This window comes from Uranotaenia lowii, chromosome 3 (assembly GCF_029784155.1).
Source record: "Uranotaenia lowii strain MFRU-FL chromosome 3, ASM2978415v1, whole genome shotgun sequence".
In the NCBI taxonomy this organism is placed as follows: Eukaryota; Metazoa; Arthropoda; class Insecta; order Diptera; family Culicidae; genus Uranotaenia; species Uranotaenia lowii.
The window spans coordinates 40560246-40577679 of NC_073693.1; the positions used below are offsets into that span (position 1 = coordinate 40560246).

At 36.6% G+C, this 17434-nt stretch overlaps 1 protein-coding gene across 2 annotated transcripts in view; it reads right to left on the minus strand.

Moving 5' to 3' along the window:
• The window catches only part of LOC129756799 (uncharacterized), a 510097-nt gene that overhangs the window by 76174 nt on the left and 416489 nt on the right, over positions 1 to 17434 (minus strand). The gene's annotated exons all lie outside the window — the stretch shown is intronic.

Sequence of the window (17434 nt, forward strand, 5' to 3'; positions counted from 1 at the left end):
ACATCAATCATTCAGTAATTTTTCTTTAATTTCCCAAAAAATCACTGCCTGCGGTTCGCCTCAAATTGGTCGAATGAGTTGAGCCAATTATGAAATAATAAACTCAGCGTTGTCGCCGGGTAAAATTTCACCCGAAAGGCTGTTGTGTGTTCCACCTGCTCGCGATAAGCAAATTATCCGCAAAGTCAGATCTGTAGCTATAATTGGGCGTGTACATGAAATTTTTACGCAGTTTTACGAATGGGGAAAAATGAATATTACTTCTGTCATTGGATCTGTGAATCTGACAGGTTTTCATCCGAAACAGCTGGAGTCGAATGGGCACCAATTTTCCTGGAAATTGTTCAAATCTTTTTTATATGGGAGGAACATATTTCCGGCGGTTAATCATCATGGTTTCATTTGGCATTTTGATTGATGAGCTTAAATTGTTTCATGAAAACTTTACTCGGTTGAAAAAATCGAAATAAGCTTATTTTATTTAATTCTACTTCTCATGTCCAAATCCATTTACTAGTTTTCAGATGGTTCATAATTTTACTTCAATTTAACTTCTACAGTTTCCATTTGTGACAAAATCTTCGAATTTTCAAGATGAAATTTTTTTTAGAGAAACATGAGCGTCATAGAAAAGGAAGAACACAAGCCGTAAATATCATGAATTTTTCGAAAAAGATGCAACGGCTTACCGACAGCACTAGAACCCGCAATCTCCGTTTCAAGTCCTGTCGGTGAGCCGTTGTTTCTTTTTCGAGAAATTCATGATAAATATTTACGGCTAATGTATTTCCTATTCTTTGACCTTCAAGTTTCTCTAAATTTTTTCCATTACCTTGAAAATTTGATACTTTTCAGGTACGAAATGTATCAAAACAGAATCATAAGATATGATACCAAAACTTCATTTCAAATAGGATCAAATAGAAGGAAGCAACCCCAACATCGTATTTGTATTGCTTTTAAAATTTATTAATCGTATCCAAATCGAAAAGGGATCGCAAGAAGCTCAAAGTTAGAGGATTTTCAAAAGCATGAGTCTTTGTTTTGTACACGAAGTATTTTTTGTAGCGAGCATCTTTGGCTTAGTTTAAATTCTTCATTTAGCTGAACATTGTTTCGGGTCGCCTTTGTCCTTTCGATGCCTATGTTGATTTTTGCATCGTAAATGCAAATGCTATGCTTACTTTCTTCAAGCCTTTTTCGTGTAGTTTGGCGACATGGATTTGGAAAGGGAATGCAAGACCCGAATCACAGTCGATAGAACGTGTGACGGATTGAGATCGTCAAAATTCCGAAGAGTTTCTAATGACTGTTCGGGATTAAAGTATTTCCGCTTGGGGTCAACGCCCTACATAGCTTTCCCTGAACTGAGGGTGCACACTGCCAGTTGGATCCGTGGCGTTTAAGATTCACCTTTCTTAAAGAGAAGGTAGGAACCTAATTATAGAGATGTAGATTAGAAATTGGGAGTTTTATAACCTTTTATTTTGTGTAGCCCCGCTACTCATCGCGCCATAGGCATTTCTGCATTTCCTAAGCCAATCCTTCTTTTATCACCGGAAGGTCAAATCAAAACATACAAACAGCAGAAGCAGCCTTGAAAATTTGCACTTCCCAAGCCAAACCGTCTTTTCCACCGGAAGGCCAAATCAAAACAAACAAACAGCAGAAGCAGTCTTGAAAATCTGCGCTTCCTAAGCCAAACCGTCTTTTTTCCACTGAAAGGCCGAATCAAAACAAACCAACAGCAGCAGTAGCCTTGAAAATCTACGCTTCCTAAGCCAATCCGTCTTTTTCCACCGGAAGGCCAAATTGAAACTGAAACTTTACTTTTTCCCCAGGTACGGGTTCAGCCCAGAAGGGGCTGCCCAGCAACACCCAGTCCCTGGTCTAAAGCCACGGGGGCTAATGGGTTTGGGCGCTCAAGGCCTCTTTTGTTCCTGGGTCTCAGGGCGTATGTTAGGCTGGGGGAGCTTTCGGATGAGTGGATTCCTACAACAAAAGTAAATACGTTTTAATTCTGTTTTATTTGGTGAATTCTTCGGGGCAGTCGTCGCGCTCGGACGCAATGGGTAGAGCGCCAAGTCGGGCGACGCCTGGATGGGACGGGAGGAGCGGCACGGTACCACGCACCTTCTACTGGATTCGGTCTCTCTCTTGGGCTCGGATGCGTAAACCAAACACGCGCCTATGGGACCTTTCTGCTGGACCGTCGTCGTACCGGACGCAACGTTTGGAGACGCCTGGATAGGACGGGAGAAGTGCGGTACCATACAGCACACTCACGGCACGGTTGCAAGATTCGGTTCTGTCTCTCTCTCTCTTGGTTCGAACGGGCAAACCAGACCAAGGCACGCGTAATGCAGGGTCACCCACACAAGGCTGGTCGTCGTTGGTCTGGTTCGCGCTGCTGGCTTAGTGCACACCTCGGGCTTGATGAGATGCCAAGATTGATCGAGCCACGCGGAGTGCGGTCACGCACACAAGAATGGACGCGGCTCAATCGCGCTGGCGTCCAACCACCTAAACCCCTGCTTGGATTTGCACGCACGGATTTTGTTGGCTTTGGTTTCGTCTCACCACACACTTTCCGATAACTTGCGCTGCGCTGCTTCTCGATCGTCTTGCGGTAAACTCGCGCGGCACGATCGAACCGATGGAACTTGTTCGGATCGTTGAAATTCGAAGTGATAATAATACTTTGTGGAGCGCTGTCTCGATACGTTTGTCCACTTTCGCCACCGGAAACGAAGAGACTTCGTGATTTCTCTCGCCTCAGCAAGAAACCTCGGCTCGGCTCTGCTTGCGTTCTTCCAAAACGTGTGAATCTTGCGGCGCTGCGTTATAGGCGTACGCAAGCCGTCAAACCCATGTGCGTTCTTCCATTTTCGCCTATTTTACGCAGTCCACCACGTGTTCGAATTTGAATCCGTCGTTGTCTTAAGCTAGCTATATATAATATTTATCCTAACTCCAATCCATCAAATAAATCATTAAAAAAACAAAACAATGTTACCGAGTTGGTAACAAAACAAACAAATAGCAGCAGCAGCCTTGAAAATATGCGTTTACTATGATAATCCGTCTTTTTCCACTGGGAGGCCAGATCAAAATAAACAATCAGCTGTAGCAGCCATGAAAATCTGCGGTTCCTAAACCAACCCGTCAATCTGTCTTTTTCCATCGGAAAGCCAGATTAAAACAAACAAACAGCAGAAGTAGGCTTGAAAATTTGCGCTTCAACAACAAACAAACAGCAAAACTAGCAATAGAATTCTGCGCTTCCTAAGCTAATCCGTCTTTTTCCAGCGGAAATCCAAATCAAAAGAAACAAACAGCAGAAGCAGCCATGAAACTCTGCGCTTCCTAAGCCAATCCGTCTTTTTCCACCGGAAAGTCAAATGAAAACAAACAAAAATCCATCTTTTTCCACTGGAAGGCCAAATCTAAACAAAGAAACAGCAGCAGCAGTTTTAAAAATCTGCGCTTCTTAAGCCAATTCGTCTTTTTCCATCGGAAGGCCAAATCAAAATTGACAAACAGCAGAAGCAGCCTTGAAAACCTGCACTTCCCAAGCCAACCCGCCTTTTAAAACCTAAGCAGCCTAAAAAATCTGCGCTTTCCAATCCAATCGGTCTTTTTCACCGGAAGGCCGAATAAAAAACAATAAGCAGCAGCAGCCTCTAAAATCTATGTTTCCTTGACCAGTCCGTGTTTTTCCACCGGAAGGCCGATGAATCATAATCAGCAACAGCACTTAAAATCTGCGCTTTCCTGTCTCTCCGTCTTATTTACCGGAGGAACAAATAATCAAAGCAGCAGCCTTAACAATCTGCACTTTCTCGTTTAATCGGTCTTTTCGGTGAAAAGGCGATCTGGCAACATTGCCAGGTCTAGGAAGTTTTTCTCAAGTCGGTGTCGAAATTTCGTTGATTTGTGGTGAAGTGTGTAAGTTAAATTACCTTGGAAGATTTGTTTGATCGCGCGGTGATACGTTGTCGTCGGAGGGATTAAAGTTTTTGATGAAATTGTGTGAATCGGTGGTTTTTTGTGCATGAAGTGCTAATGATGAGTTGTAGGAGGTGCGCAAATTGCAAATGGCTACGACGATTCTGGTCTGGAGAAAAAGCTCCACAAGATAGTAACAGGTGTTACAGGCGTTACGGGGAAGAAGTTGCATGATAGCTGTTGAATGCAATATTGCATGTGGCATGGAGTCAGCATGATGACAGGAGTTTTTCCTATTGGATTTTTGCTTTTCGAAATGTTCGTGGCTGATTGGAAGTCGACACCGTGGATGTTAAGCTAAGTAGTTGCTTTTTCTCTCCAATAATGATAACTGAAATATTATGATTTGTTTTTAGCGGGTGATCTAGAGTTGTGTGTGTGTGTGTGTGTGTGTGTGTGTGTGTGTGTGTGTGTGTGTGTGTGTGTGTGTGTGTGTGTGTGTGTGTGTGTGTGTGTGTGTGTGTGTGTGTGTGTGTGTGTGTGTGTGTGTGTGTGTGTGTGTGTGTGTGTGTGTGTGTGTGTGTGTGTGTGTGTGTGTGTGTGTGTGTGTGTGTGTGTGTGTGTGTGTGTGTGTGTGTGTGTGTGTGTGTGTGTGTGTGTGTGTGTGTGTGTGTGTGTGTGTGTGTGTGTGTGTGTGTGTGTGTGTGTGTGTGTGTGTGTGTGTGTGTGTGTGTGTGTGTGGCAGGGTGGGTGGGTGGTTTGGAGGTGTGTTCAAGGTGGTTTACATCTATATATATAAAACAGGGAGAGAGACAGGCCATACAGAAATGTGCGAACACGCAAAACTCTTCACTGGATCATTCGATTTGCATGCGATTTTTTGTTGTGTTCGTCTTCACGCGAAGAATAACACAACGGAGAGATAATTTCGAAAATGTTTTTGTGGAATTTGAAAATTAATTTTTAGTTTTTATTCGTATCAAATAAAAGTCATGGCACCCAATTTCGATTTTTTTTTCATTCGAATCACCCAGAGTAGGAAGGCGCCAAAAGCAATCAAGGCTTACTGATGTTCATCCATCTCTCTATAGGAAGTTTTGGCGCCCATTTTCGTTGCAAGTGTACTTTTCACGTGGCACCAGCAAAATGGATACTTGGATGTAATTGTTCACCTTCCGTATGGGGTGAAAAAAAAAGAACGCAATAAGCCGGCATGGAGTATATTTATTTTCGAAAATTGTCATTTTTTCTTCAACATCAAGGCAACTTTAACATGTTTTAAGCTAATTTACCCAAAGCTAGCCAAAATTTAAAGGGCCCGGTCAAGTCGTCCAGCCCGGTTGTCCGGATTTTGATAAAAAAAACCCGAATTTTACGTATTTAGTCATTTCATTTGCCAAATAAAAAAATCTCTTATTAAGTTAATTTTTTTTTAAATTTTGCGTACTAAAACGAAATTTGTTGAGCAATTTTTAACATAATAATCATGCACGGTTTTTGGATGCTTTAAATACGATTCAAAATTGTCGGATTCTTCTAAGGCATCTTCCAAAATTTCTGATGCGTTTCGAAGAAAAAAATTTAGTAAAAAGTGCTTTTCGTTTTATTTTTTTTTTTGAGTAGTTTCTGAATTTAGCCCAAATTTGCCTGGAATTGCCCGGATTTTTGATTGACAATTTTGAAATCGAATGCCCGGATATTGTTAGGTTTTAAGATAGAATAAATTTGCCTGACCAGGATACGCGCGGGAAAAATTCTGATCTCTTTTATTTACTCCGTTATTTTGTTTTGTTTATTTTCCGGTAAAATGAAAGACTGTCATATTATTCAAGAAAAATAATATTCTACGTATGACTGTGGAAGTTTTGACATATCCAAAACAACTGAACAGATAACAATGAAATATTCCATTACAGAATCTTCTGTTCATATTTATGGTATGACATCAAGAGAACGTATATTTTTTAATTAATAGAAAAAGACAACCATAAATTGATTTACTTGGTTTTTGTAAACGTCAAGAATGTAATGAGTTAGTTCGAGAATAGAATGATATTAACTTTGTAATTCTATGTGAATTCCATCAGAAAACCAAGGAAATGTTAGATACTATCCACTTCTTCCTTTCATACTAAGGTCCTAAAAAACTAAACAAAATTAAGGATATAAATAGGGTTGACTTTGTAAAAATAAAATTCATAATTTGATCTAACACTCAGTATCAGAAATCAAGAACAGATAATTGGTTCAATAACATCTTCAAATACAAGAAGCTTGAAAATAAAAATTTTAGTCTCGACGAAAATATGATTCAAGATCCAAAACAGAGATAATGAAATCTGAATTAGATTTACAATGACTTTTTTGAATTTCATTTCTGATTTTGAATTCAAGATCTCAAAGTAAAAAAAGATTTCATAACCGTTTGATTTGAAATTGCTGTGAATAAAAATTCCATGTACATACACTAAGGTTGCCAGAATTTTTTCCATTCCCATCCGGGCCTAGCAATTCCGGGCATTTTTTCATAAAAACCTGGCAAAATCCGGGCAAGGATTTCAATTTTTCAAATTCAAAAACCGGGCAAAAACCGGGCAAAATTCAGGTGTTATTATATATAAAAGCAAAGAAAAAATGCAAGAAAAAATGAAATTAATATTTTATTAATGCTATTGCAGACTTCCAAAAACTTTTTGGAACACTTAAATATTTAAAGGTTTTTAAAAGTAAATCAGCGAAATTATTTGAAACAACCGTTGGAAATTTCCATACCGTTAATCGATATTGCTGAAACTTACTCAAAAACTTTGATTTTTTTTGGTTTCTTTGTGGAAATTGTGAAAAAATCCGGGCAATATCCGGACTTTTTTCACGATATCCGGGCAACCGGGCCGGACCGGACTTTCTCGAAATTTTGCATCAAATATCCGGGCAAACCCGGATAAAACCGGGCAATCTGGCAAGCTTAACATACACATATATTGAATGTTCTAATTTTCTTTGTTCAGTGCTTAAGCATCCATTTCTCGATAAATATGATAAAGTTAAAGTCGATATAAAAAAGATGATTTCAAAAATTAAGAGGAGTTTATCTAATATTGAGAACATATCAAATGCATGAAAGATAACGAAAAACAGAATGGTATATGAAAATTTGTTGATATTTATATATTTGCAGCATAAAAAAAAAATCGCGAAATTTCATACCATGAAAAGTGTTGTGCCATTTCCAATTCGTGCCAAGTTTGGTACCTATACGATAAAGAAAATTTCAAACATGGTTTTGGCGAAAAAGGAAAGACAGTTGATCAAAACTGCTTAAAATGACGACACATTTCAACAAAACACTTTTTGGCACTTATCTTAGGGTTAATAGAAATTGAACATATCGGTATCAAGGATCCTCTGTAAACGAAAAAAAAATGTAAAACGGAAGAAAATAGATTTTTAACTTTATGCCAGAAGATATTCGCTTTCCAGTTTTGTTGGAAGTCAATCTTCTTCGAAGATTTTTGCCCCTGGAGGTAGGCACAACCATAATATGACAAAAGTATTACGAAAATAGTCAAAAAACTGCGTCGATTCACTCCGTTTGAAGGTAACAATCCAGTTTCATGAGCGTAAATAATTATTTACCTATTTTCTGCATATTTACATGTTCATTATTTTTGCGAAATTCAAAGGCTTAACGAAGTTTGCCGGGTCAGCTAGTTTAGTATATAATTTTAGCAATTTCTACGTTCGGCTTGATGTCGAAGCTGTTGAATATTTAAATGTTTACCACAGCAGGTACCAAGTACATTCTCATTGTAATCTATTGCTCTAACATTTAAATTTAATCATCAAATCAAGCAGGTGGAACATAAGGTATGTTGATGTTATCTAACACATTAAAAGCAGTAGTATTCCGGAAGGATTGTGAGAAAATATGTATATCATTGCAATTTCCATACAATATTTAAGATTTTTTTCTGTTATGCATGATTCACATTTTGAATCACAAAACTATTAGTAATTGATTTGTCTATTTAAAATGAGAATTCCAAATTGAATAAAAACATAATCAGTAAACTACACATCCAAATTCAAAGATTCAGAATTAACTAATATTTGCAAGTATTAAAAAGTACAAAGATTACAAAAGAGATTTTAAATGAAACATAATGCCTAGTGCTTGTTAACCAGAATACAAAAACAAGTTTTCAAAATAAAACAAATAAAACTGTTGGAACTTATTGAAAGATGTAAGCTACTGTTGTCTAACACATTTGAAGCAGTAATGTTCAGGTAGGATAGTGAGATAATACACATTATTGCCATTTTCATTCAATATTGCAGATTTTTTTTCTGACATGTATGATAAAAATGAGAATTCAAAATAAATTGAAAATCTTAACCTGTAAAACACAATTATATTTAAAATTTCGGACTCAACCTTAATTAGCAAATATACAATAAAAAACAGATAAGCAAAAAAGGTAAAAATTAAATGAAGAGTTCGATCTATAGCTTGTTTAATCAGAATAAAAAAACAGTTTTTATAACTAAAAACAGAACCTCAACAATTTCCTTTCAGAGTGGATATCAACGAATGTTTTGAATATTCTTAACAAATATATTTAATTTGTGATTTGAACGCTAATGATTTGGTTGAAAATTTCAAACTAAAATTAAAATGACGCGTTGCTAGGCATAATGGCATTTGATTATGAAAATTTTCTATCATTAAAATATTGTGTAGATTGAGAGAAAAAGTTATAGTGCTGGTTTTTGCGTCTCGTTTATTTTTTATAATTTTTTTTTAAATATACAATTTGATTCAAGAGTTATGTAACAATATTTCGAAAATGTTAAATATTTATTAATGCTAAAACTGAAGATTTCATACACATACGGCAATCGCAGACATTTTTTTTGTTTTAATTATTCAATTAGTTTTCAGGTATCACGATAAACCAATAAATACACTGTCTTTAGAACTACGCCTTTAAATTTGTAATCTAAGATTGCAAATTAAAATAACACATTGACAGGTGAGCAATTGCAGAATCAATTACACTAGTATGACACATGAAGGAGTTTTATTGAATTTATATTTTAAAAAGCTTAGCAAGAATTTGAACTTTTAGGAGCATGACAGTGTTCAATATGCAAATAACTTAGTACACCGATAATCAAGAAACAAAATTTATTTCATATTAATCATGATTAAAAGTAAAATATCATTGGAATATTGATAATTTTTAGAGTTCAGTCAATAAAATATCAGACATGAGAAGTTTGCACGATTAAATTTCTAAGAAAGATGTATTGGAAATCATTCGAAAAACGAAGAAATGTGATAATAATTTAGGGTTTCACTTGTTTCAGTTGAAAATGTCCATCCTATTATTTGATCAAGAATAGGATTGAAAAAATTAGATCGCACTGGTCAAAAGTGTGTCCTGATCTTATCCTTCCACCCACTTTCCAAAACAAAATTATTTGCTAGGATGCAGAGGTAACCTCGGTCCTAAAGCACAAATTTATTTCTTTCATCCCCTTCTCTTTCTTCCAATCTATCCATTGACTACTAGGACGTGGCCGGCGCCGTTATTGACGCCCAAAGAGAGAGCATCAGTTTTGTGCAGTGTGAATGAGTTGCTAGTCCCAAGCACCATTCATTTGACCTCTGAACAAAATTTATGGCCTCGGTTAATCACGGAGTAGCAACCATTGGCGATGTGGAATTCGTTCTACTGAGCCACGCCTGCAATCATGGTATTCGAAATGCATTTGTTTAAAAAAGAGAGTCATACAATAATGTCATTAACTTAATATTAAAAGAAACAAACTCGTTCAGTGAAAATCATTTTGTAATAATTGATAATAAAGCATTTCGGGTTCAATGATTCAGGTGGATGTGAGTAGTCAATCAAGCTAAGCTAAGCTCGGTCTTATCGGTGAAAAGTAATGGCCTTTTGAGTAAGTACAGTTGCGTTAAAAAAAGAATGAAATCGTATGCAGCTGCGCAACCACTTCCAACTTTGACAAGCTGCCATTTCTCTCTCGGTTTATATTTTTTCATGAAAATTTCATACAATCTAGTTCAACTATCCAACTAACACTCCACAAAATTTGAAGTCTTTTCAATGACGGGAAACAAAGATACAGCTTTTCCCGTAAAAAGGGGAAATTTGGAATTGCTTCACTAAATTAGCTGTACCTTTGACAATTTTCATCGAAAAATTTTGAAATTTGGCCCAAAGATGTAAAAATGTTTGATCTTACATCAGGCCCAGTTTCGTCAAAATCGATGAACGTGATCAAAAATGGTGCCTGATTAAAAATGAGGTTCATTATCACCCATCAGACGATTACATTCTTTTTTGGACGGATGTTTGTATGGAAAACATCGTAATCCATGTATTCTTGGTTTTTTCTTTCATAAAACAAAAAGTTATCACAAAGAATATTGTAAATTGCTAAAAACTTCATTCGTACTTTGTTTTGAAAGAGAAAATGTTGCAACAGGGTTCAAAATAAGAAAACAGAGTTTCAGAAATGACCTGCTTATTATACCGATAAAAAAATTTGATCCACAATTAAAGCGAATATTCTATTCGCTCTTTTGTTTCAATACCAGCTCTGTTGGAACAATTTCTATTTCTAAATAAAGCAAGGATGAAGTTCCTATCAATTTACAACATTCTTTGTAATAAATGTTGGTTTTGTGGAAGAAAAAACAAGAATACATAGATTACAATGTTTTCCATACAAACATTCGTCCAAAAAAGAATGAAATCGTCTGCTAGGCGATAATGAACCTCATCTTCAACCCGGCACCATTTTTGATCACGTTCATAGATTTTGACGAAACTTGGCCTGAGATAAGATAAAACATTTTTACATCTTTGGGCCAAATTTCAAAATTTTTCGATGAAAATTGTCAAAGGTACAGCTAATTTAGTGAAGCAATTCCAAATTTCCCCTTTTTACGGGAAAAGCTGTATCTTTGTTTCCCGTTATTGAAAAGACTTCAAATTTTGTGGAGTGTTAGTTGGATAGTTGAACTAGATTGTGTGAAATTTTCATGAAAAAATATAAACTGAGAGAGAAATGGCAGCTTGTCAAAATTGGAAGTGGATGCGCAGCTTCATACGATTTCATTCTTTTTTGAACGCAACTGTACATCTTAAGAATTTGAAAGTTAAATAAATCAAGTATCAATTATAAATTACGGTGATTAATCTCTCCATTGAAAAAAAAAATAAAAACGATTTTGAATAACAAATGTAGCCAAAAACGTTAAATTTCAAAGAAAATTTGAAAATTAACAATTAAAACTATCTAGAATAAGCCTTAAAATTAACAGGCACCACTGTAGCAAATTAATAAGAGCACGGTAATAACGGTGTATTCTCAATGATCAATTCTATCGAAGACAGAATGTAGTTTGGAGTTGAGTGAGTCCTGATCCTGGATTTCGCTTCCAAATCCTGGACCTGGATCTGGATCCGGATCCTAAATCTTTTGATCCTGATCTTGAATACTGAACCCAGTTCGTGGAACATGATAGTTCTCCTAAATCCTGATGCTGATTCTCATTTCTAATTCTGATCCGGATCCCAGATCCTAATCCTTATCCTGGATATAGTCTTAAATTCTGAATTAAGATCCTAGATACTTTTCCAGCATCCTGATCTAGGTTCCTAGGGCTGATCCTGGATCATAAAACTTATTCTGAATCCTTAAGCCTGAAACCATACCTCTCATTCTATCCCTTTTACTGATCTCGGTTCATGATTCCAGATCCTGGAACCTGATTTTGGACTCTGATCTGAATCTCGGAATTTGATTCTGGTTACTGATCTTATAATACGGTTTCGAGCTCAAATCTGGGATTCGCACTCCCAATTTTAACGACTGATCATGTATTCTGATCCTCAACCTAGACCCCAGTTCTGATTCCGATCTCGAATCTTAACCTGATCTAATCTTGATCTTATTCCCGGATTCTGGATACAGAAACCTGATCTTGAACCTAAACATGATTGTTATTCTGATTTCGGAACCAGTTTCTGAACCATTTTTCCAAATCATGAAACTAGATCCTGATTCTGGATCATATAGCTTATTTCTAGAGTTAGTTTTGATTAGGTCGTATTAACCAATATGAACAAAATTGAGTTATTGGCTACAAACGGTTGAAAAACATGTATTCTATGTAAGGTACAAATTTGGTTTCATTTGATTACTAAACAAATTCTACAAAATGATTTGAATTTAGGACGTATAATGAGTTTCTTATTTTCGCGTGCAATTTGGTTTTTAGGACTTTTTGCACTGCGCTGGATTATCGTGCAAAACAAAGGTCGCAAAATATCGGTTCGGCGTGATGGTTTTTGCGACGTTATGCATTTTTCATAAAATGCATCGGAAAAAATTAAAGTTTTCAATGAAGTTCGTCATTAAGGGTGATTCTAGTTCTCTCAGCAGTGTAGACGGTTCCGATTTGATGCTAGATAAGTTTAAAGCGATAGTTTTAAGGCTAAACAAACTTTCTTTTTTGAATTTTCTAACCACAGCGGCAGCCAGCTGTGTATTAGCTTCCGTACTTGAACGGGTATTGAAGTTAAAGAATGGTAGTCCTCCCAGTCATTCACATCCGAGTAGAAACCCGATGGACTGTTCCCCGCAAGACCAGTTTCTGGCTGCTGCAGCGATGTAGAAGAGACTGCTTTACTCGAGCAGGGATAGAGATTTGGACAGCGCCCCTCTACTATTGCCGGGCGATTAATGGAGCTATTCTGTTGAGCGAATATCACCCACAGGGATTAAGAAAATGCTCCATGGCTCCAGGGATTCAAATGTAAGTCGTTTTCTATTATGTTCTTTTAGAAGTACTAGGCAAATTGCCACACAAATGAACAAATAATACTTCATATCACATTCCAATTACTAACCCACCCTGCTGATAGGCATATCATATTAGAATTTTTTGTTCTTGAAGCAGACACAAGCAAGTCAGCAAGAGAAAGTTAAATAAGAGACGAAATTAATATAAAATTTATTAACTTGCAAAACGACGTTTGCGCCAAACACGCAATGCAAAAGGTTGTAAGTGTATTATCACACGAACAACTATTTTCACGCCTGTATAGAATATAGTAGGGTAAAATACCTAGATTTCGACAGTTTTGGCTTGATTTGTCAGAAAAACCATGTAAATAAACTATTTGAATAAAGTTTTTCATTTCAAATGTGATTGGTTATATGAATCAGATTTTTTTCTTCATTCTCTACCTTTTTCATTGATCAAAAGTTTCAAAACAACGTTTTTATAAGCCTTTTACTAAAACCTCTCGATGATCTAGTTTTCGACATTCAATTTTAGTTTTCGACACAAAAAGTTTTAGTTTTCGACAAGCATATTTCCACCTCCTTTGTTAGCTCAGCAATATGAATATTTGCTCATTGGAATTGCTTGTCTACTTCACGGCGTTTTTTACACCATGGAAACAGTATAAACATACAGAAGAAGATGGGTGTCGAAAAATAGATAATGGGAGAATTTTCAGCGCTAGCTTTCGACAGCTCAAAAAACAGTTGAAATTTCATTAAATGTTGGCAAAAATATTCAATAAATTACCGAAAAGATTGATCTCAGAACCTTAACCTTTCCATTGATTCCTTTTATGTTGCTTTTAATCAAATAAAAGGGGGGTTTTTCGTGATTCAAAATCATTCTTATTTGGTCGTTGGAATTGAATTTCACAGGTGATTTAGAATATTACTTTTAAATTATTTATTTACAACTATTCAATAACTTATTTAGAAGAATTTTTATATTCAAGGTATACTAAAGTGGGAGAGCAAAAATAGAAAAATATGAAGATAGATAGCTTGAGTCACCAAACAGAAAGATAAGCCTTTCCTTCAAATTTTGTCGAAAACTAGCTCCTGTCGAAATCTAGAGTGTCTACCCTAGCACATTTTTCGTCTAATTTGGCATCACATACCAGATTTTGGGGCAATTCCAAGCCATATATTAAAAACAAGAATTAAAAATGTGTTATAAAACTTCAACATCGATTTTCTCAAAACACATCAGGTGGTTCATACGACCTAATCAAAACAAACTCTAGATTTCGTCTACTGTTGCTGGATCCTTAATTTTGATACAGCACTCTGATGCTGATCCTAGATGTTCATAAGTCATCATCCCGGACCATGATCCTGAATTCTGAATACTGATCGTCGTGATCTTTATCCTGAACCCTGATTCTGATTATGATCCTGGATTCAAATTCTGGTTCTTGATCCGCTCCTGATTCTTGGATAGTGATAATGGATCCTAGTCCTTACCCGATTCTGGGTTCTGAAATCTGGATCCTGATGTCAGATCCCATTTTTTAATCCAGGTTTACAGATCTTGTTGCAGCATCCTGATTTCGGATCCTGATACTGACACTGGATTTGTATCTTAGATTCTGTACATCTTGCATTCTGATGCTGATCCCAGATCTTGATCTTGGGTTCAGGATCCTTGACCCTGAATCTTGATTCCGCATCCTGACCTTTGCTCATGAGTCATCATCCTGAACCATGATCCTGAATCATGGATGCTAATTGTCGTGATCTTTATCTAAACCCTGATCCTAATCATGGAAGCTTATTCCGGCTAATGATTCTGGTTTAGATCCTGATTCTTGGATATTGATCATGGATCCTGGTCCTAACCCGACTCTGGGTCCTGAACTCAGGATCCTGATGCTGATACTGGATGTGCCTGAGTCTAAGATTTGGATTCTTGTTCGTGATCTCGTTGTCTGATCCTGGATCCTATTCCTGTCTGAGCTCTGATGATGATCTACCTCCTGGAGCCTGATCGTTTTTCCAATCATTAATCCTGTTCCTGGGTGTTAATCCTGGATTCGATCGAATCTCTGATTATAATCCTGAATTGGATCTAAATATTGATCCTGCCTGAAGCGAAGAGTGATCCTGAAACCTGATCGGATTCCGGATCCTGGTGCCGGATCATGAAGTCGAATCATGATCTCGTATCCTTAGGATGATCTCGGATCCTGATCATAAAGATGGACGCAGATTGTGATCCCGATCCGAGAGCCTGATTCCGGAGCCTGATTATGGAGCCTAACGCCGGAGGCTGATCTTGAATTATTATACTGATCCTGGGTTCTAGATTAGGATTAGAATCAAGTTTATCGTAATCCATCCATGTAAACAGTAAAAACTGCTTCCTTTTTTATCTGTGAAGCAAGCCGTGAAAAATGTTCCAAGATTCTATTCTGTTTAACTCTTGTCTCAAAAAATAAGACTGAGTCGATTTGGGGTCATTTTTGAATTTCTCAAACCCTGGGGTCTAAATAGCTTCGTCTTGGTCCAAAACTCATCCATGATTTTTTGCAAATTTTTTTATTAGGGTTTACATGAGTAAATTTGAACTTTTAGGTTTGCATGGGAAAATTGAATATTTTGTACTGAAAAATCAACATCATTTTTGTTTCGTCTGTGGAACCAAGCCAGCCGATGAAATCGTTCCAATTTATAAAATTCCTGAAGGAAATTTTCCGCTGAACAACTTTGTCGAAGACCGTAACTTCGAATGTTATTAGGAAAAAAAGTTATAAGTTTTTTAACAGGGGTATGTCTTTTCGCATTAATAAACAATAAATTCAATTGACATCACTGCTTGAGCCTCGCGACTATTGCATGAAAAGTAGTCACGCAATACCTCGCTAGGCACCCTGCAGGGGTCACAGCATGCGGAAATAGAACACGTGTTGTAAAAAAACTTGACGGCGGAAGATCTTGAAAACGTTTTTGTATGGTTCAGTTTTCAAAATGTGCTACAAGTGTCAAAATTTCTACCACTTTTCCCAACACTTGCTCTTATAAAAATTGGAATAGGTACTTACAGGTGAATCGCAGGAAAAAATCGATCATAGTTAGCCGAGCCCAGAAAAAAATACAATTGCGTAGACTGCATAAGAGCCAAATATTTAAAACACATCAGAACTGATTTCTCCCTATTCGTTTGAGACTTTCCACAATTAATTTATGTATTTTATTTTTGAGGAATAAAATTACTTCTAAACTGTCATGCTGTGCTCCCGTACACTCGTCACAATAAACGCTTCCCCTAACAACCCCAGATTTCCACAAGAGAATAAAATTTAAATTCAATGTGTAAACACTCCTTTTCAGCAGCTACTGGTTTGCAATTCTTTTTTATGAAATAACACTTATTCCCCTCTAAATGTTCCAAACTTCCAGTGAAAACTTCTGCATCTCCTTCTAGTTTTTACTTCAAGCCATTTATAGTTGATTCCCGACTGTTTTACATACCGAAATTAATATATTTGTGAAATTTTTGCGGATGTTAAGAAAAACGTGTGCAATGATCAAAAGTCATCGCCTGCTCCGGTGTCGCCGTAAGACTTAATTCTACGTTGAGAAAAGTAATATTTAGTCATTAATTTGTTTGATTTGATTGAAAATTGTATTCTAAATCGTAAAATGTTTCAAAAATGTTGAGCGCCGTCTTGACCGCTAAAATCAGATGGCCTTAATAGGAGATGAACCAGCTAAAAGCTGAAAATCTCTTTTATAAAGATATAATCAAAAAATAAAGATGGCCTTAATTTTACATAAGTTTTAACTTGTGAACCTCTCGAATGAATGAACTTCGCTCTTTCGACTTGACCGGTCGTCGACCAAGGCAAAGCCCAATTGGGGGGTGTGGATCTAATCTGCATAATTTATCATCTGTTTTCGTTTCGCTCATTATTAATCAACCGGGTGATTTATGATTTCCTACCTTCCGTCCGAAGAAAATTTTCACCAGATTGGGGAAGTCCCTCAGGCATTATGATTTCTTATTAGGGCAGGTTGAGGTTATGTCAGTTTAGGTCATTACACGATTCAGGTTATATCAGAGGTGTGTGTTACGAGGAGATCTCCAATGAACGATAGAATAGTACCAAATTTTGTAATAAATTTCAAACAAAAACACCAACTGTATGAATGAATTTGCTTTGAATCGCCCAACCAGTTGTAACCAAAAGCCGAACCTACACAATATGCAAATCCCAAATGGATTGTGAACATGCGATTACAAGTGTCAGAAAAAAAAACCTCGTTCTAGAAGCCCACTTTTACCAGTGATTAGTTTACAGTTCACAATCCATGACAATGTGCCAATTTAGTGAGCGTTACATAAAGTGTTAACCTCTTGTTTAAGGGGATTTGATTACAGTGACAGAAAGAGAGAAAAAGTACAACAACTATTCTAAAAAAAATTCTCAATCACTATTCAACAGAGGAAAACGCATCGCGCTAAACTATCGCTACGCAGCGAGCTAAAAATTGTGGGACACAAAATAGAAAGGAAAAAACACTAGAAAAATTGGCATCTATTGGGGGGGGGAGACGATAGGAATAAATGAAAAAAAAAACGAGAAAAAATCGAGGTGCCAAA